The 22,879-nt window shown below is 32.6% G+C and overlaps 1 long non-coding RNA gene across 5 annotated transcripts in view; it reads right to left on the reverse strand.

Annotated features, from left to right (window-relative positions):
* Positions 1-20,513, reverse strand: part of LOC146995202 (uncharacterized) — a 431,299-nt gene extending 410,786 nt beyond the window's left edge. For 2 of the 5 annotated variants that reach the window (XR_015043715.1, XR_015043714.1), the window contains exon 1: positions 20,208-20,513. This is a non-coding gene — a long non-coding RNA (uncharacterized LOC146995202). The remainder of the gene's footprint in view (positions 1-20,207) is intronic. The other 3 variants (XR_015043718.1, XR_015043720.1, XR_015043716.1) reach the window with 3 other exon arrangements.
* Between the last annotated feature and the right edge of the window lie 2,366 nt (positions 20,514-22,879).

Here is a 22,879-nt window from a genome sequence, read left to right on the forward strand (position 1 = left end):
CCTAAAGAAACTAAACTTCGCAACAACAAAGTAACGTCTTTTTTATTATTGCCAATTAAATTATGCTTAATTTATTCTGGAATTATCATTTAAGTTATTAGCTCGTTTTTACGTAGAAACTGTAATTTTAACTGTAAAAATTGTTTTTTTAATTGTTTTAACTGTACTTGGTGTTTTACGTTTCTCTATATCTTTCAATTTTTAATCAAAGTATTTTGATTTTTAATGTATTTTTGCCTTGCCGCGAAGTGAGAACTGAATTATAGTAACGCGTGCGCATTAGGTAAGCGGCACTGAATCCTCTGTGGAAAACTGTTTCTTTTTTATTTGGTTAATTCTATTCTATATCGTTTTAGATTTATTGTAGTACTTGAATAGAACATGTGATAATTCTTCAGGTGATATAAAGTTTGTGCACTCTGAGTTCTAAAATGAATGAGATGGAATGCTGTTAAGTGAACCTAGTGCCAAAGTGTCGCTATGGTAAATAATATAGCGAAATTTAAGGAGTGCATTTATTCTGTTGTGGTTTATGCTTTATCGACGAAGTACATTTAATTCAAAATTCGTTAACTGTTAATTCAATATGTTTAAATTAAATGCAGAAAAATTGCGTATAATTTAATATTCTGTCATGTGGTGTACATATCAGATTTTTTTCCCGTGCACAGTGAAAGGGAAAGGAAAACACGTTACCATAAATTAAGAATTTTGCCTCGTGAATTGTTCTAGACACAAGCTGAAAAAAGTGCGGTAGGATAAATTTTAAAATTTTTCGGTAAGTTTCGAATCAAATTTTACAAAATTTGATATTTAGGTATAATTTGTGTCATAGAATCGAAATATGGAAAACAATCTATATTCATTTCAGATGAAGTCCGATTTTGTGTCGAATTACCTATGTTTAGAACAATACTATAAACACTAAAAAATATCTAATGCATATATCAATAGATATATCTCAAGTCGCGCTTTCGAAAAAGCGCAAGATGAATTTCATCAATTGGCCCCGTAGAAAGGCAGGTCTGGTATTTTTTGTGCAAAGTGTACTTCTTAAAGATTTATTCCTGAATTTTATTCTGTGGCTCACATTAGTTTTCTGACACTGTGCTTTCCAGTTTTAATTGAAAATACCAGTCTTTAAATATTAGAGGAGTGACTTTATTTTTTCACATTTACTGTGGTTCATCTTTTTTAAAATCTCCATGTTAAAAATAATCGAGACATTTTCAGCAAAACGAAAAATAATAATAATTCCAAACAGTTCTGAGAACGAATCTCACATAAGTATTCGAAGACTTTGAGCAAACAGTTTATATTTAATAAAAACATGAAAAGAAACGTCACATTTAATATTTTGTTGGATATCCTGTAGCTAAAATTACGCTTTTCACACTCTTAGGTATAGAATCAACTAATATTGCCGTGTAAGAATTGTTTTTAGCAGAAATTTAAAGAAATCTATACTTCCTTATTTTCTCCATCTCAGTTCAAATATGTTTGACAGAATTTAAGTCTGAAGAATATGGAGGAGTTTCGATTACTTCAGAATTATTGTATAGGATCGTTATCCTAAGAGAATTTGAATATATTTTCCATTCTACTTTTTCTATCAGATGATTTTCGGTTTCTCCTTAAGAATATTTATAGATTTATACTGATACGCTTTATTTTATATATAAACAAAATTCCCCATCTCAGAAGTACTGAAACCACCAAATCATTAAGCCCCTCCCCCCCCCGTGGATAACAACGGGAAATAAAACATTGTTATTTAAGCCTTCATTCGAGTTTCACTCCATAATAATTCGTCCATTGTACCTAAATATATTATGTTTTGACTAGTCTGCAAAACATAACATGATTCCAATTTGATAAATATTTGTTTGCCATGGATTTTGTGAACGCCAGACGTATTTTACTTGTTTTCTTGTTGACGAAGAATTTCCTTCTTATTGATCTCCCATCGTACCCATTTGCCCTCATGACTCTTCTAACAGTTTCAGGGTTAACTTTTGTTGAAAATTATCTTTTAAATTTCCTGAAAGTTTAACGCCACTATTTTTTGTTTTGTTTGATTTTTACTAGGATAAATGTTTGATTCCTTCGTCTTATCTTGAAATGTGTTCCATACTTCAGTGTATTTTGAACAGTTCCACAAAGTTTTAATCTTTTGAATAACATCAAAAATAGTTAAACGCTTTACAATTTAACGATCTTTAAAATGATTCTGATAGAACTTTTCTTTAATTTGCAACATCTTCTTATGCTTACTTCAGATATGGAATTGTTAATATATTTTTCTAAATAAGTAACAATTTCCAAATTCTGGTGTTAATTATCACAACGAATTGTCGTTTAAAGCAAAACGTTATAACAACAAACATAGTCTTCCAAAACACTTCAGCAAAATTTTCGAGTATCCGAATTATTATGTAAATTACTGATTACTACTTTTTGAATAGATTATTTTATTATTCATAAAATGAATTTCGCCAAAGACGTTTGAAAAGTCGTATTCTACATACCACTGCTACAGAATTTATCTCTTTTTTAATAAATACGAGTCAGTTTCCCTTAGAAAGTCTTTCGCGAAGGCATTCGTCTCCTTAAGTACGTAATCCTTGTGTCCTTTGCCTTGCTTGAAATCAATCAATCAATAGTTATATTTTATACTTTATCACCTGCTTTAAAAACAAGTAATATATATAAAAAAATTAAAGTCAATTTCTGCTTAGGTCAACAAAGAAAAATTTCATTTTAGTTACTTTTTTATTAGCATTTTTTTTTTTTTTTTCCTAATTTATGTAGCTGATGGTGGTCTAAAATTTCTCATTCTATCCATCTCTTGTAATGCCTCATTATTGCAAGGAACCTTTCCGGTGAGTTTCGAGCAGTCCAGTTCTTCCATTAATGTTCCATCTAATGATTTCACACGATTCAAGGCGACATATGCTCGACCTGCTGCGAAGAGTTTTCGTCCTAGATATATTGCAGCATATTCTACACTGCTATTTATTTATTTTAATTCGCGAGGGACATTTTAAAGGGTTATAGTTTAAACATATATTATTATCACGTTAACATAGAAATATGGGAAGAATTTTGGCTACATAATGGGACATTCCATCCGCTTCTTTCAATTCTATAAAACTACAATTCTTGAATTCCATACAGTTTAAAAATCTTTAGAACTCTCTTTTACTGTTGCCACTTATTTTTGTTAAATATTACAATCCCATTGATCACAGTCATGTACTATTATTTATAAGTTGTTATAAAATTAATTTTTACAGCAGACTAGTAAGATGACATTTTGTTGTTGTGACTAATCTCTTTTGCCTGATATCAGAGCAAGCCTACACGAAGTTCATCGTGGCAAGGAGGCAAGTTTGCGCCTGTCGTTGCCAAGACTCTTGGACACCGTTCAGGTGACAGCACAACTTTGCTTAGTTCCGCTCCCAGTTCTGAAAGAGAGCACCTCCAGGGTAAGGGTCCAAGTGCTTCTTACCCCTCTTCCAGTATCATCAACCTCTCAAGAGGACTTCCACCTCGCTGGATATTTTGCCCATGTCTTCTTCCGGCTTCCAACTTGGGCCCTTCGGTATGGTAATCATTGTCATTAACCGCTATCCCGTTTGGGTGGCCGCATTTCCTTGATGCCGTAAGCATGTGAAATCCGATTGCCCTCTCCAGGATTCGAACTCCTGACCTCCCGAACACGCGTCGAGTGTGCTTCCAGGCTTGTTGTGGTTGGGCGAAAGGATATGGATGAAAGCCCCATCGTGTGTGTATCAAAGGTGTATAAATACATAGCATTTCCTATCTATAGCATAGTTGGGTACTTTTCCATTTTGCCGGCGCAAGGGAAAAGTCGCCAAAAATGGTACAACCGATGCCGTTGGTAACCTTTTACGCTTCATTTTCAAAACAAGTCGCAGCCATTTCTTATCAGATTGATTGTTACCTTCAATACTTGCATACAATTACATAAAATTTTAACCAAATAGTTCAATTTTATGCCCTAAGGCCATTCGCAGTAATTAAGTCAATTAGAATGCAATCACACTGCTCACCCGAAGGCGAAAATATAAAAAAGGCAAAGTTAAGGGTTAAATTCATCCATTCTAATGAGAATGGACTAGCGAAGTAAAGCACTGCGGTTTCACATAATTTCTGAGTAAGCTATTCGTACGAATTGAAATAATTCTTGCATTTAAAATTGTAATACAAATTAAGATTTAACTTGAAATTAATGTAGGTAATTACTGATAGAATTAGATTTTTGTAGCGTAGTTTACGTGAGATGAGATCACTTGGGGGTCACGTGATATGAAACGGCGAATCAGGATGTAGTACCATGAAAGCATATAAAATTCTTAAAATTTATTTTTCTTTTACAAATTTATTGTCTTTTATTTATTGTCTTTTTACAAAATTTTAAACGATATTAAAACGTTTATACCTTCAAAATAAAAATTTTTTAGAACAAACGTTTGTTAAAATTTTTTATGTGTATACTGTGTGTTGTCGCCAATAAAGTCTGCTTGGCGAGATTTGCGCCGGCGAAACGGAAAAGTACCCATAGTTGTTGTTAAGATGAGGAAAAGAATATAAAATTCTTCCGTGAAAGCTCTGATAAGCCTCTGTATTTCTAAACCAACCCAGATCGTTAAACCGAATACCCATAAAGGTGTAGATGGCTGACTGCCACAAAGGGAAGCTACTACTACTTGGACTAGGAATGTGACGTCAGGAGCACGAGTGCCATGGTTGGTTAACGGATGATCCAAGACAGTTGACTGGAAGAGAGCGTAAGTGAACAGGTAACATAATCAGGTTTAGTGCGTAGGGGAGAGATAAGACTGAAATCCAGAGCCAAACTTTTAGAAAAGTAGGATCGAATATATGGAGAGATGGTAGAAAACTAGGAGAAAGAGTAATTATAAGATTAACACATTAGAACAGGGTATTCGTATACTTTTTGATGTGGCGAACCCCTAATATTTGCGAAAATTTTGTGGGACCCCATAAGCATTGCGCAAATCCGACACACAAAACTATCAGTTTCTTCACTTCTATTGTAATATACTACTGTCATTGAATTTAATTTTTTAAGTAAAATGAAAGTTTCAATTTCGAAACGTTTTTGTTATTTCTTTGTCTGTATTGTTTTATCTTTATTTTCAGATACATTATGTAAAATATTTGGTAATTATAAAATTATTATAATACTTTAAAGAAATATCAAAATTGCTAAATTTTTGGTGACCGCCTGCTGCAGGTCTTGCGACCCACAGTTTAAGAAACTCTGCATTAGAATATTGTCGATACTGAGAATGCAGATTGAGCAATTATAAAAAATAAATCGAAAAAATAAGAGAAAACGCAAGATGAAGTTAAATAATCATAAAAGTATTAATATTTACATATTATTTATAAATATCGTTCATTATTTAAAAGAATATGATGAATTTATCGTAAGAATTATCGTAATCTTTTAACTTCAAGCATGCATTTCTTAAAAATATTGAACATAGCAGATATGTTATTCTTACCGAGAATATCATTTACTTCCACACTGTAATTAAGAAATTCCACGATTTCAGTCATTTCGGTGGGATGTTCCTTGTCTTTACTGATTTCTGAGTTGACGGGCTGATTATCGTTTGCAGTTTTATCCACATGAGATTATTCACCGTAGCCTGATCCTGTGAGTCATCAGCGGAATGACTTTTTAATGCTTGAGCATCAGTAACTCCTTTTTAAACAGTACTATCGTTTTTAGTTGTGTTGCTTTCAGTTACACCCCGAAGGCATAGAAAATACCTTATAACGTAAAAAAAGATTTGGTAAGAAATTCCTGAATTCATTTTTTCCCTCGAAATTTAGGTCATATTTCCTCCTCATAATAAATGACGAAACGTCTTCAACTCAAAATTAAAAAAAAGAACGAGAAGAAATAAAAACACGGTAATGTTTTCCAGAATTTCAAACTTCAAGCGACTCACTCTAATCACACAAAGAAATAAAAAATATTCGAAACAAGGCATAAAAATTCCACTCATTTTTTTGCCTCTTTTTCTCGAAACGTCACCACTCACGTGCTTCCATCGTAATGAATGAAAGAATGAATAATAAAAAAGCTCGAAAGAGAAGGATTTTGAAGGAATGAAAAAGGAAGGAAGGAAGGAGGAGGAAGAGGATTCCCTAATGCATGGTAACAGTTTGCTATTTTTATTCCAATTTTTTCCCTCTCATTCATCTCCTCCACTGCGTTTATAAAAATAAATACTAAATAATAAAAAGGGAAGCCGAGGGATGAAAAATCGATGAATCGTTATGAAGCGGTCTGGGCTCCAAACGTTAATAAATCCATCGTCATAGTAATTATGGTCTGCTCCAGCGAAACTCTCCGGAAATGTTTTATTATTAACTTGATCACTTTATCTTTCCGAATTCCCTGCCGTGTTCAAAATGTTCTGTGCTGCGATGGCCGGCTTTTTAACGCCTTAAAGTGGCAAGGTTGCACTGACCCAAGAGGTACCTGTGGAGAGGATTATGCCTGCTATTATCCAAAACGGTACCCGTTCCCATTGTTGGTTTATGCTAATAAGAAGAGGAGTGTTGCGAATTCAGATTAATTTTATTTCATGTTCTTCTTTTTGCATTTTTCCTACGTGGCGATTTTTATGATGGTATATTAAGGGTGACTCCACTTCTTTGGTAAAAAGTGTTCAGAAATTTGCTTAGGGCCCAGTTAATTATATATATATTTTTTTAACATTTCGAAGATATATCTTTGTATATAATTAAGCAATGTATCATAGTTAAATTGGGAAAAATATATGTGTTAAGGATTCAAAAAACATTTCCTGCGCATAATGCTGCTAAGATATAATTAGCAAATATCCATTAAGTTAAAATTAAAACTAAACAGGCAAAAGAAAGCAAAAAATGTATTATTAATAAGAAAAATGTAACAAAAATGTAAGAAAATAAAATATGTATTATTAATAAGAAAAATGTAAGAAAAAATGTATTATTAAGGAAAATGTAACAAAAATGTAAGAAAATAGAAAGTGTATTATTAATTCAGCAAATTAACGGTACTTCAAATTATAAATGGCATTAACTAAATTTTTTTTAAAAAATTAAATGAACACATCAAAAACTAAAAATAAAGCAGAAATATAAAAATCTGAAAGCTTTCAGAATTTATATTTTATTTTCAGATTTTTTTTTTCACGTTTTGTATGTTACCTTTATTTATTAAATATCACTTATAAATAATTCACTTCATAAAATTCAGTTCAACAGCAATTACGCAAAATAATTTTAAAATGAGTATATCTTTGGAATTTCCGATACACAGTTCCGCGAGCTGGAAATATTTTTTTTTTTTTTTTTTTTCTGTACAACATTGCCATGGCTCGCTTTGAAATCGTTCAGTTTGTTCATCAAACATTCGGAAATCGATAATAAAAGAAATTCCAAATTTCAAATTTGGGATTTCAGATGCCCATATTCGCAGTAGGATTACGTTATTCAAAATTGGATGACTCTAGGTACCTTTGTTTTATCACAATGGAAGAAATATACATTTATGCCCAATTCTTTATTCTTTATTTTTTTTTTAAATATAATGCAGGGCTCTAATATTTAGTGGCTACAATTTGAAAAGGGGACCGACATTTCAACTCAAAATGCCAAAACGAAGCTAATAGTCCTGGGCAAATTGCTCCTTTGGACTAATAATTCAAAATATTTGTTATATCATACAAATTAAAATATATATGTATGAATAATTAAAAAGTGAAAACGCTGCATTATTATCTTCAGACTCTTATGCTGGCAAGACAGCCTTTTTATGATAATACACTTTTTCCGTTTAGATTTATTCTGTTTCTGTAAGCTCAAAATTATTCGTTGTATTGAATTAATAATAATATAAATACTTTATGTATCCCGGGAAATTAAAAATTCCACCCACGCAAAAAACACATTCAATAGTGTTAGTCCTATACATGCGAATGTAAGTAAAAATTTCAAATAAATTTTAAATTATAGGTAAAGATATGGAAATAAAATTTTTAATCTGTTATATTTTACAAATAAAATTATTTTGTTGCATTTATTATACACAAAGGAAAGAAATAATTACATTTGTTCCTTACAAATAAGGATCAATATAATAGCATGTTGCTGCCATTTGAAGATGTATAAAAGCTTTTAGACCAAAGGGCGGTAGCCCGAAGGGCTATTGGTCTCATAACGGCATTTCATGGTGTTTCACTATACATTATTTTTAAATGTTTGCCACCAAATATTATGGCGAGAACTAAATTAATTGAATGAGAAATATATCTCAAATGAAATTCGAGAAAATAAGTATGCTATGATATGAGGGATGCAGCCCGACCCTCCTGGCAGACTTTAAGTCACCCTATGGCCTTTTTGCGGGCTGCGCCAGAAGATAAGTATATCGTATTAGTAGCAAATATTGTCACCAGTCTGTTTTGGACAGAGGAGAATGTTTACGAGTAGCGCTTGCGCATTAGGTAAGCGGCGCTGAATCCTCTGTGAAAAACTGTTTCTTTTTTATTTGTTTAATTTCTTTTATACATCGTTTTAGATTTATTATAGTATTTGAATAGAACATGTGGCAATGATTAGATAATTCTTCAGATGATATAATTTTTTCACATTCTGAGTTATAATGTGAACCAAATATAATACTGTTAAGTAAACCTAGCGCCAAAGTATCGCTATGGTAAATAAATATAGCGAATTTTAAAGAGTGCGTTTATTCTATTGTGGTTTATGTGCTATCGACGAAGTAGAATTCAAAAAGTTTAAATGAAATGCAGGAAAAAATACGTATAATTTAATATTCCGTACAAGGAAGTCATATGGTGTACGCATGAGCTTTTTTTATGCTATAAACAAAACATTTATCAAAGATTAAGCTACATCAAAGCAGTTTTTTATGTTTTATAAGGGATAAATGAAATACTATGTTACTATTTTTCTATTATAAATCTATGGTAAAATTTCTAACTGTACTTCTCCTCTACCCTAGCAAATGCATCTAAAATAAAATCTAACTATTATGTTGAAGTGGGAGTCCATTTTGAGATGAAAGAGTTCGCTACAAGACAGTTTTCGTGATTCTTCTTATATGAATCCAAGATAGTAATTATTATACATGGTTCAGACGCAGAGGAAATATGTATGATCATCAGCGAAATCGCTAGAGTCAATACAAATTCTGCACCTGTTTAAATTGATTTTTAGCCTAATTTTAAATTACGAGCCAGTTTTCTTTAAAAGGCGGACGAGTGGTGAAATCGCTGGACATTGGTAGTTCGAACCGGGCGGAAACTCCTGTAACCGAGATGGTTGTAAGAATTTTCGAGATTTATTCCATATCTTAAGAAGTGAAGCATTTCGAGGTGGTTGCATGGGAATTTTCGAGAATACTAACTATGGTTCATTTTATTCAAACCATGGTTCTAATAAAAAATATCTAAAATAAAAATACTCAACTATTATTCATACAAGATATGAATTTTATTAAAAATTTTAGTACGGATTTTATAGAAGGAATTAGAACATTTTAGTTCCTTTCAGAACACGAATTATGAAATAATTATATCCCAGAAACATTTCCATGCACCAATGTGTCCCCAATCTTAATCCATTCGAATAGATACTTTAATTCGCTCCGCATTGTTTCCAGTTTTATAGGATTTTCTTTTAACTCGACAAGCGAATACACCTAATCATTACCTTTACTCTCTCATTGTTACTATTCTTGCTCTTTAAAAATATAATTTTATAGCGTGAGATTCTGGCAACAAAATTTTCAAGACTTTATATTTTATGTTATGTAGAAGTTTCTTCCGGGTATATTATATTTTATATCTTAAACTTCTTGGTATTATAATATATTCTTTACTTCTAGATTATTCTATATTGTTATATTCTTTCTAATATTAGAAGGGTGAGAAATATGTATTTCATATTTATGCTTTTGTATTTTGTCCTTATATTAAGGTCCATCAAAATTTTTATCGTTCATCCATTTTGGCTTTAAGATGCCACATCTGTTTTATTGATCATCATAATAATTATACGTTACAAATTTATTCTGTTATAAATTCTTTCAGCACAATGATGAAGAAACTTTATTTCAGCTCGTTGTTCTAAGATATCTCTTTTACTTTCAATTTCCTTTTGTTATTGTAATTCTGTCTGTTATCTACTAGTTGATAATTTAGTTATATATCTGGGTTTTTAATTCTTTTAATTTTAATATGGAATCATTTGCATCATGATTCAAATGACAATTTTTTCCTTTCTGAGAATTATTAAAAAGGGAGTATACGTAACTTATGTTTATACCTTATTAAATGTCAAATTAATATTAAATTAATATTAAGGGTGTCTACAAAATTTTAGAATGATTTCGAAAGAGAATTAGAAAAAAATAAAGCTACAGCAAAAGCTTGTTATTTGAAATCATAAATATCATCTGCCACTCTTAAATTAATTCTTTTTTAAAATGTCCCATGTAAACAAACCGTGGAGTAAAGAATAGGGTTTTGTGCTTTTTGAAGAGAAATGTTCCTATTCCATGGTACAAAAACGTTTTGAAATACAGGGGATAGTGCAAAATAAGCAACATTATTAATCGGAAGGAGAAAAAAACCATCTGTCTTTACTCCTAGATGGAAAGAAATTTCCAAACGAATACCCGAATAAGGTACGTACTGTTTCTATTGTTTCTAAATTTAAATCATTGGTAAAAAGAGAAAATCCTCCGATGCAGAAATGAATCGTAAAGTCTTTAAATAACACATTTATAGGAACAGTAAAAATGATAAACCAACAAAATAAAATGATAAACCAACATTTGCAATTTAAAAATGTTAAAAGAGGTAATGTTCAGCAGGTTTTGCCGAGGCATGTGGCTCAACGTGGAACAATTTGTACAACTCTGTATGAAACTACTTAGCCGGATATAAATGGAAATACATTGTGACCCCTGATGAAGCAGAGATTGACTTAAATGACTGCGACAAAACCAAGGTCTTTTAATTACCGAAAACGAAGAGGAAACAAATGTACATAACCCTGGCTTCGTGAATGCAAAGAAAGTTTTAATAAGGGGTTAATGATTGCAGCAGGATTCTCTTACAGTGAGAAATTAAAATGAGAAGAGCGGAAAAAAATGTTAGATTACGAGGGAGACTTTTAGTCCAGAAAAAAGGTTATCAGAACGAGCCTTTAAAAAATACTCTTTACTTCAGACAAAAAAAAAAAAAAAAAAAAAAAAAAAAAAAAGACAGAGAGAGAGAGAGAGAGAAAGGAAAGACAGAGAGAAAAATGTAGGATTTATTATCTCTAAGATGCGTGGTTCTCTAAGTTCATAAGCTGGCGGTTCGAAACTTATTGTCAGTATTTTTTGAAATTCGAACAGTAACACAAATACATTAATGAAAAGGTTACTATTCATTAAAACAAATGTATAAATATAAATCATTATATCAGTCATATTATAATAAAGAATAAATATTTAAATAATTCGAATAAATGTAATAAAATTTAAAATGATGAAAAAAACATAATTAAAAGTATTAAAGAATGACTCTATGTCTTCTAAACACGTAGTTCATGATAAATCGTCAGTGTTACAAAAGAAAACCGAAACTTTAAAAAAATTCGTTGTTGTCACAAGAAGAAAAAAAATATGCGTGAGGTCATGCAACATAGCAGCATTTGCTGCATGTCCAGGTATCAGGTGAATCCCAGATGACAACATTATAGGCCACGCCCTTTTTTGTGACGTCAATTCCGTCGCATGAGTACAGTATCTTATTACCAGTGGACCCTTCGGAGGACTTTCTAAGGGGAAACCCACTTAGTTTCCCTTAGAAAGACCTCCACGAAGATATCTCTGCCATTAGGCAGCTAGTTCTCGAATTGTTCGCCGTAATTACACAAGCCAAGCATTATCACTACTGCCAATTACATGCAGTGTCGATCTTATGAATGTAAATTTTATTGTGTGATAGCTCAACGTGTGAATCTATTTGTTTAATGATGATGAATTTAAGATCATTGTGCTTGCATGGTTAAAGCTTACAGAGTCATTATGCTAGAGACATGAAAAATATGCAATGCCCTCGCCGGGACTCGAACCTGCAACTCTCGAATACGCGCCGAGTGTGCTACCGATACATCACGAAGGCATGCAGAAAGAAGGGAGAAAATGCCTTATATACTTACTCTTTTAAAGTGAAAGTGGGGATTAGATTACCCTATCGCCAAATCCTGGTGGTGAAGAATCATCATCCACTACCTTTTAGTTCGGGCGCCACTGTAGAATTACTAGATTGTTTTGAAGCAGGTAGCACGAAAAATGAGCAATGCCCGCGCTGGGACTCGAACCTGGACTTCTCGAATAAGCGCCGAGTGTGCTATTCATCTGTTACTCACAAAGGCATGCAGAAAAAAGGGAGAAAATACCTTAAAGATAACAGTTATGCCTCAAAGGAGCCGAAGCGTAGTTTCGAAACTAGCATTTTACAAGCTATTATGCAAACTAGTACGATGGTATTGATACAGGCATTATAACTACGAAAGGCGTTTCTGATTCCCGTGATTACAATTTCTGTTTCTGATCTGGTTCTTCTAGATTGAGTATAAAGATTTTATAAAGGATTATGCTTCCAGTAAAATCGTTTAGAATTATAGCAGCAGTATGATTAAAATACTATTAATTCCATGATCCTATTCTGCCGAAGCGTTCCATTTAATTCTGATTCCACTTTAAAAGAAACATTCTTGTGATTTAGCAATCTCAAAAATAGCAAGCATAGAGAAAATTGCTCATTTTTTTATTTTCTAAAGGTGCTAGAAATCCTTGAAAAACGCTTTTTTTGATGTTTTTGATAGATGCTTACTCATATTTATTATTTTTATTTTCTTCCCAGAGTGTTATATGATTTTTTTCCTTACCCTCCAATTACTTCCTTATTTTTTTCTCCTGATTTTCCTTGGTGAAACCGCAGCAACACCATATGGTTAGTAAAACGATGCTTTTCTATAGTAACCGCAGACGATTTCGAAGCATCGTTACGTACGGGAAATTAGGGTGTTCCCAGTGTTTGCGGACGATTATCCGTCCACCCCAGTCCCTGTCTAAATCGAATCAGATTCAGCGTTAATAGAATTCTCCGATCGTGGAAGAGATAAGTTCGTTGCAGGGGGCCGTAACATTTGGAGCTGAGTAAAGGTCTTTCTCCTCTAGGGTGTAATTGATCACGAATGCGGTTAGAGGTGAGCATCGGAATCGGGGCCCGCCTTGTGGGAGGGGGCCCTTAAAATCCACTAAAGAGGCTTCTGTCAGGGTGGACAGCTTCGAACAAGAAGTGCTTTCTTCCGGTGTTTTAAGAGCTTTGAATGTGTCAAACAGATAACATGTTACAACATCCCATGCATTTTATATCCTTGCTTCCTAATTTTGCCCTTACTGCTCAGTTCCTATTCAAAAATTTCTAGTTCCGGAGGCAACTTCTTTACCATGGACAGATCCTTAAAAATGAATTGCGTTCTCTAAAGAATCTTTTTATAAAAATTGTTATAATTACAATTCATGCTACTAGAGGAAGTCAAATTGTTAATTTTATATTAAAAGTGATTATGGGTCTACCTTTCAGCAGGGAAATTATTTTCTGCCGTTTCATTAATTTTTTTCCGAATTGAGAGCCTGCATTTCTGGTTGTTTTTTCATCTGAACTGAATGCTTTAGCAGTACTGTAATGCTGTGGCGTAAGTAGAAGAATTTCATTTTAGTTTTAATATCGTCCTCAATGCTGTTAACTTTTCAGTATATCGTCCAGTGTTAACGAACTAAATAATATTTTTCTCCCATTTGAATAAACAATAATACTTAGGAACTTTACTTGGAATAATTAGGATTAGCTTACTTTCTACCCGCAACTAAGTAGAATAAAATATTTTCAATTATATTTTCCCTCGCAGATCCCACAGTCGGGCACCTTCATAACGGCGCCCTTATGAAGTATCGTATCTATATTTCAATTGGCCATTGTTGAGAAAGAACGGAAACCTTTATAAGAGTTTCCCAGTATATAGGTGCTCACACGATTGGGCAAATTAGTTCCTAATTTAAAAAGGTATCTTTTTGTAAGACGGTCAATGTTACAAAAATAAGAAATCTTTACAAGGCTTAGAAAAGTACACACTTTTCTACAAATTAAAAATATTAATGGCCGTTGGATTGCTAACGAAACTAATGTTATTACTAATGTTATTTACTAACGAAAGTGGCCCACCAGCGGCCGAGCGGTAAAGTCGCTGAACACTGGTAGTTCGGTCCGAGATTCGAATCCCGCGAACGGGCTGTCTGCATGGGCGTTTTTGTGGTTTTCCCTATGTGTAACGTGTATACGAGCCAGTTTCCCTTAGAAAGTCCTCCACCAAGGCATTTCCCCTAAGGCAGATAGCCCTCGAGGCTTTGCCATAATCCACACACGCACATACTAACGAAAGTGTGAGGCTATTATAGAACAAATAAAACAAACTGGCAAGTGTTACACGAAGTTGATGTTCCTTTTTCCGCAACAAACTAATTAGAAAATGTCAATGATTTGGATTTAGTTTTCTCATAGTATCGTCTGTTTTTTTTTTTTTTTTTCCAAACATTTCTTTCGTTCTTTCTTTGTTTGTTACACATTAGCGTATCATTTATTTCATTCTGCTTCTTTTTGTCACGATCGCCTTAGTTTTTCCTTTTTCAAACTCATTATTAATTGATTCTGGCGAAATAAAATAATTTACAACAAACACCAGCCGATCACACTGACTGTCTACACGCGACTGTTTACCAAATGGCACTGCCACTTTGCTAGATAAAATATAATACAGCAAACACCACCCGAACACACTGAGTGTCTACGCGCGACTGTCTACCAGACCACCAGTGTGTGTTATGTGGATTGGATTATTCAATTATGGCAAAGCTCACGAGGGCTATCTGCCTAAAGGGAAGGATGATTTCGGGGAGGACTTTCTAAGGGAAACTGACTCGTATACACGTTGCACATGGGGAAAACCACGAAACGCCCAAGCAGCCAACCCTTTCGCGGGATTCGATCCTCAGACCAAACTACCAGTGTTCAGCGTCTTTACCGCTCGGCCGCTGGTGGGCCCCGTGTGTTATGTGTGTGAATGCTCTTTCACCTATCTAATCGTGTATTTAGATTAATTGTAACATTTGTAGTTTCGAAGATATAAGCATTCGCACAAACTTCAAACAGCGTCTTCATTTTTTACTTTCCACCGGACCGTTATGGAGGAACGTAATCCTGTCTTAAAAGGACGATGAATAAAGTGTCCGTTATTCGATGCTGGAGCATCGCTGTACAAGTAGACTTTTCATTTACTTTGCTAATCAGAGTAGCCAATTAAAATCGTGCGTAATGGTGCCCATATACAAGAGTGACCGTTCCTTTATGAAGATTGCATTTTTTCAGCACAGAAATGATCATAACAGTTCAGGTACTTGAAAGAGTTTTTTGTTTTTACAAGCAAAGGCTGAAATTATAGATTTTGTTTCGTATGCTGAATTTAAAAATTGTTGCAAAATTGATGTATTTTTAATGACTTGTTCACATTTTTCGCTGCACTTCATTTAATTTTTTTTTTAAATTTCAATTAGAGATATATTTCTCATTCAGTTAACTCAGCTCTCACTCTGCGGCAAAGCAAAAATGCATAAAATATCAAATCATCTTCCTTAAAAATTGTAAAATGCAGAGAAACCTAAAACACAAAATACAATTAAAAACAGTAAAAAAAAAAACCATTTTTGCAGTTAAAATTAGAGTTCCTACAGGAAAAAAAAGCAATTCGGCCAACGCGCTTCAAAACTAAATTTTCGGTCCACAAAATTTTGGTCTCATTGGGCAAAAAGAAACGGAAGTTGGTCCACCAACTGACTTAAATCTCTATTCTACTAAGAGTTTCAAATGTAGAGAAATGGCGTTAGGTGCAGCGCCTCTTAAACGTTTCAATTGTTGATAATTCTACAACTATAGCATGCAGATTGAAGGCTTAACCGGAACATTAGAATAATCTCATTCAATCACTTAAGGCAAAATATGCACAATTTACCAATACATAGGAATAAAAAAAACTCAGCTTACCAAGCTGGATATCAGAGTAGAAATACATAATTATATGCACGGACAGCCAATAATAATAATAATAACTAAAAAAAATCTGAAAGCTTTCAGATTACTTACGCCCAAATTTGGCGTTTTTTTAACGTTTTGTCTTACATTTATTTATTACATATCGTGTTCTTCGCGCTTAAACCATAAGATCCCGTTCAACAGCAATATCGCAAAATAATTTTAAAATCAGCATATCTTTAGAATTTCTGATACACAGTCTCGTGCACTGGAGATATTTTTTTTCCGTGCAGTATTGCCATGGCTCGCTTTGAAATCGTTGAGTTTCTTAATCAAACACTCAAAAATGCTTTTACAAATTAGGAAATAGATAATAAAACAAATTCCAAATTTGGGTTTCCAGATGACAATATTCGGGTAGAGACGTACGTTATTCAAAATTGGATGGCTCTAGGTACCGTTGCTTAATCACAGTGCGACAAACATACATTCATGCAGATTCTTCATGATTTAATTTTTTTAAATATAATACAAGTCTCTAATATTTGGTGGCAACAATTTAAAAAGTGATTCGCGGTTTATGGTAAATTAGCACAAAATTCCAAAACGAAATTAATAGCCCTTCTGGTCAAATTGCCCCTTTGGGCTAAAAAAAAAAGAGCAGAAGGTGCGCAAGTAGATTTTATAGCTGTCCCGTAAACAAAATTTCAAAGTGATATATATACATACGTTCAGACATCACGAAAAATCTCCTTTGATTCCATTTTAAATCCATTTTACTGTATGCTATGTATTTATTTATAATTAAATGTTAGTAAATAGGGACGGGAGTTAGAGAGGGGGAGAAAAATACACAAAGCGTACATTCAAAATGAAAATTTAGAAAATAGACATTGAACGTTTTTACTAGTGAAATTTATTCTTAAAGCAATTTTTATTTTATTTATTTATTTATTTTTCTATTCATTCTTTGTTATATTTCTTTAAAAGTCTCCATCAAAGGCTGTTTTATTTTTCATATAATGCACTTCAAGTTTTTAAATAAATTACATACATAATAATCTTCGTATTTTAAATTGTAACATAAAACTGTTTTTTAATTAAATTTTATGTAAGGTAGCTATCTAAATTGAAAAGCTCATAATTTTTTATTCATGCTATAAATCGATAACCTTAAGCTCTTGAAAACCAGTGAGTCATAGGAATACTTATAATGCTCATCATAAATAATTAATTATAAACCATTAACTAGAGTTTACGATTTCCTTTTTGTAATGTAAATTAAATTGAAAAACGCAATCAAAGAAATCTTGCATATTATAACGGAATAGGCGCATGCTCAAAACAGAAAAAAATATGTTAAAAGCAAAAAGAGGTCTACTAGGCATTCGTGTACTGAAATTATAGATTACATTTGATTTCATTAAGGGCAATATTTATTTCATTAAAGAGAATATTTATTCCTTTTATAAAACAAATAAATTATTTCAGAGATATTAATAACTGAGAATGTTTTAAGTATGAGATACATTATAGATTATATTTACAAATAATCGCGACTTCCTCACGCGATGTAGAATGGAACAAAAAACGAGAAACATTCTTTTCTGCCACAGATAGAAATATTAAAAAGGATAGATTAAAAAGATTTTTAAAAAGTAAAAGGAAATTTCTTTTCCTTCAAAAGGGGAAAAAAATGTTTATCCTCAAATATATCAGCAAAAAACTATATTTTTCTAAGTAAATAAATTTCGATTATCATGTTTAAGCTATTACGCTCGCACACACTCTACCTACTTTAAACAAAATAAAATATGCAAACAGGATACTGTTTAGAAATGTGATGACCCAGGGAATCATTTGGAAACGAAAATAACGTTAGTTAATTACAATTAATTTTACTTATGTTTATACAGCTATTGTAGGAAATTTTAAGCACATATTTATATTGCATTTTTATAAATGACATATCAGTTAAAACAAATGACGAGGGGAGAAAAAAGCTGAAGAAATTGGTTAAGAAACACCTTTTGCATAGCTACAATTAAGTAATAAAAAGCATGTTACACACACACATACACACATATATTGACAAAGTGTTAAAAGTTTCCTTTTTAACCTTCTAAAATTAATTTATTAACAATTTTAATGAAAGATTTTATAATTTTGAGTCATCCTGGCTTCAAAAATTGTAATAAATAACGTAAAGAGTAGTTAAATGAACTTCAAATAATAATAAAAATATTTTATTTTTCCAAGAAAAGCTTTAAAATCTTGTAAATAATTTAAAATAACATTGCATGTACACTTTGAGGTGGTAAGATTTATTAAATTCCCTGTTAATTTGTATTGAAAAAGTATCCATATCTGAATCTTAAAAGCAGAAACATCGTGAAAATATAGAAATCTACATCATTTACAAGAATTTGCATAGAAGTTATTATACAGAACAATTGTGAAAGTTGAAGACGTACAGATAACTGCAGTTTGTATGTAGGAGCATCTATACCAAATAATATAGACTCCACAAATAATATAGACTTTTTTATATTTACAGTACAGAACTTCAAACATTCGAACTGTGTGAAATTACCATGAATCTGATACCTATAGCTAGGTGATTTTCCTTCCTCTAAAGTTACAATACAAATGAGGCAATTTTAACTTTCCCATTTATTTCGTTATGTTTCAATAAAGATTATATACCTAAACAGAATAAAATATTTTAATGATTGCTTCAAAAAATGTCTAAACCATAATTATTTCGACAATGCTGGTCGAGGTCTCAACAGACAAACCAGTTTAGCTTCAAATTAATTAATTAAAAATAAAAACCAAAACTAGATGCACAATATTGCTTTTATCTTAACTAAATAACAATTACTTTTGCTTACATAAAAATTAATTAAAAAATTAGTTTCTCTTGAAAAAATTAAAAAAAAAAAAAAAAAAAAAAACTGAATGATGGGCAAATTGAGGAATAAAAATAAGTTATTTTAATCTTTTTTGTAATTATTATAGATAAGCAGTTATTCCCTGAGGTAATATATATGGTTTTCTATTAATATGTATAAACTACGTATTTATTAAATTATATGCGATGTGGTATGATTCAAAATCTATATATTTGTCAAATGATGTATGATATAGTATAATATTGATGTATGTTGACATATTATTCAGTGGAATTCGTAAAATATGATCATTCACTTAAATAAATTAATTTCAGTTATAAGCTAATAAAAAAATCATATAAATTCATATAAATTTAGTAGCTCGTAGAAAATATACAATGCTTCTTTTTCAACTTTTGCATCACTTAAAGTAAGGAAAAATATAAATACACAAAAGATTTAACAGCAAGTTTAAATTTGCATGTTTTAGACACAAGAGAAAAGATTCTAGAATTTCTAGAGAGAAAACGAATTAGAATTTCTGATAACAGGAATCTAAATAATTGGAATTCTATATATTCCGCTTTAAAATTTACGTTGCCTAGAACTTTCATTATAAAAATCTTCAGCTCCATATCATATTTTTTTTTAAGCTAGTAGAAAATTTTAAATCTGTTTCACTTTTCTTGCTAATTTAAAAGCACTTTTAAAAATCAGCATTTGAAATTACTGTCAGTTTTTTTTTTTTTTTTTTTTTTTTTTTTTTTTCAGTTTTCAACGAGATTTTATGCTAACGTTTTATTTATTTATTTATTTATTTATTTATTTATTATTTTTAAGTACAGTTTTTTTTTTTTTTTTAATTTTGCGAATTTACGGTTATTGCCGTGAGACATAAATATTCTAAAACAATTAAAAGCAAAATCAAACATCTCATCGCATGCAATACGGCGGCTATAACCGCTGGGTATTGCATGCACTATCGCAGCTCACTGACGTAAAAAGCGAGCGCTCATTGGCTGCTTCGACAGACCCTGCAAGCGCCCCGCACCAGCACATGAACACACGCTCAGAAAAACATTTTTACCTGTTCGTGCAGCTGCACCGCTCTAAGAGGGACGCTGTTCAGGAAAAGCCCGTTCCATATCAGCCACTTTGATCAAAGCATCTTCGTCATCAAGCAAAAAACAAAGGAGAAAAAATTAGCCACCACTAGAAGGTTAAAAAAAAGGAATCGGAAGATTTTCCACGGCAAAGAGCCACGACCGGCCGCCGGGCGATCCACGGCGCGACTGCCGCGTCTGTGCTCGCCGTACGCCGTCGGTCTCTCCGCCGGTAATATATGCAAAACCCGAGCGGAATAGAAGTAGTGGAAACGCGGGGCATTAGCAATGGTAATGAAGCTGCAGCGAATGAGTTAGATGTAACAAGGGCTGCACGCGACGGCGCCGCGATTAATATTTTATGGGGGCAATGCGGGCGAGGGCTTGAATACCAACTTTTCCTCCACTCCCCTGCCTTCGCTCCCCCCACCCCACAGAAGCTTTTCTTCGGAAAGAATCTTGGTCGTGGCTTGCATGGACAATGGCCCCTCTCGCCTTTTTGGTCATTCCGGACGGTTTCCGTCCTTCCGGGTGTCTTCCTCATACAAATGTCTTCCATTTTTTTTCACGTTGCCCCACAACGTACTTTTTTTTAGCCAACATTTTTTATTCTTAAGCTGATAGATACTATGTTGCAGGCTGCAGAGGAGAGGAAAGGGAATTATGGCAGTTCTACTTGTAAATAAATCATAACAAAATTCTGCTTCAGTAAGCAAGAAGCCACACTCTGCTTTTCGTTTTTCGCTGAAAATTCTGGAAATGTTTTGAAACTTCTTGCAAACTCTATCGGAAAGAAATATTACAATGGATTTTTCGAGTGTAACATCTCATTGCTTTAAAATGCTAAGTTCTTCATCCTAACATTTTTGCATTTCTATTAATCTCCCTCCGTCATTTGCCGAGTGGTTAATATCGCTTAAAACTGAGAGTCTGATTCGTTCTCGGATCTGAAAAAACAGGTTGACTACATAGATGTTTTCATGCTATCTTCCCAAATGCAACGTGTAAATGAGGTAGTTAATCTCAGAAAGTCCTCCATGAAGGAAAAGTGAAATACAATATGCTGGCCTGTTTTCAGTTTGTTTAGCTGAAAACGGTAAAACATCGCACTCGTGTGTTTCACGGTTTTCAGTTACACAAACAAGCACTTACTTTTATTTAAAAAAAAAAATCTTTAACTCATTTTTTACCTGAAAGACAGACTTCATTTTAAATCGTAAATAAAATATATGCATCGAATTTCAGGTAAAAGTTTTATATTTAGCCTAAAGGGGCAATATCCCCAGAGAGGGTATTAATTTCGTTTTGGCATTTCCCATTGGAAGTGTGCATGAATATATGCATGTTTCTCGCACTGTGAAAAAGCGACACCTAAAGACATCAAATTTTGAATAACGTGTCCCTCCACTCGAATATGGGCATCCGGAAGCCCAAATTTGGAATTTGTTTTATTATCTATTATTTATATTTTGTAAAGCATTTATAATTAAGAAACTCAGAGATTTTAAAGCCAGCAATGGCAACACTGTACGGGAAAAAAAAATTATCTCCAGGGCACAAGAATATGTATCGGAAATTCTAAAGATATGCTCTTTTAAATATTTTGTGACATTGCTGTTGAATTTAATTTTATGGTTTAAGGGCGGAGAACATGATGTTTAATAAATACAGATAGCACACAAAACGTTAAGGAAACGCATCTTTAGGTGTAATATAAAATTTGAAATTTTTCAGTTTTTTTTTTTTTTTTTTTTTTTTTAGTTTTAAAATTTTTTTTTCGAAGTTTATTTTACTGTGCATAAATCTGACTTCAGTTCCGTCAAAGACTCAGTCTGAAGACGTGACATTTCCGTTCCAGAAGCTTTAACAAAGAAGGTTTATTTTAGTATAGGTTCCTTAGATCAGCGTAGTATTTTGGAACCAGAGCTGACTGTAGGCCCTCTTACCTGACATCTTAGTTGTGAGATTTGAACTTGCTACACACTCCTACTTTTATAAAAGTCAGGTACCATCTTTGATATTAAAAGATAGGCATAAAATCTTTGTAAACATTGATAAAAGTGATAAGAGAATTACAATTTTCTAAAGGGCAGAACTAGGTCAGTATAGTCCTTAGAAAATCTCTGAACAAATGTGAGTGTGTCTATTGAGACTTACGGAGAAATATGTGAAGAGGAGGAAGATTAGATTAAATCCGAAAGTCAAGTGGCGTTTTATCTGAAACAATAAATTCATCATAAATATGCTGCTCTTGTGTAGAATTTGGCATTGTTGCCGAAGTTTACAAATCAACTTGTAGATTAAAACATACAAAATTTGTGTACACTGTAAAAAAAAAGGGGGGGATAGGGAGAGTTCTTTATCGCCCGTTCTACTGGGAAAATTGACGAAATTCAAATTGCGTTTTTCATGTCTCGAAAGCGCGACTTAGGATATATATTATATTTATATACAGAGTGATTCTAAATAACTTTTACAAATTAAGAGGGTGTGAGAGTACTCATCCAGAAAAGCAATAATTACCATAGAACATAGGGTCGCATTCCACTCTGAGAGGCAGAAAACAAGAATATTAAAATTCCAACCTGAACTTACAAAAGTGTTCGGAGAGCGAATGAACGAGACCAAAAGCTGCACAATCATTTTAGTGAAAAGC

Source organism: Stegodyphus dumicola, chromosome 10 (assembly GCF_044657685.1).
Source record: "Stegodyphus dumicola isolate Sdum_Otavi_A_Nest chromosome 10, ASM4465768v1".
NCBI classification, from domain to species: Eukaryota; Metazoa; Arthropoda; class Arachnida; order Araneae; family Eresidae; genus Stegodyphus; species Stegodyphus dumicola.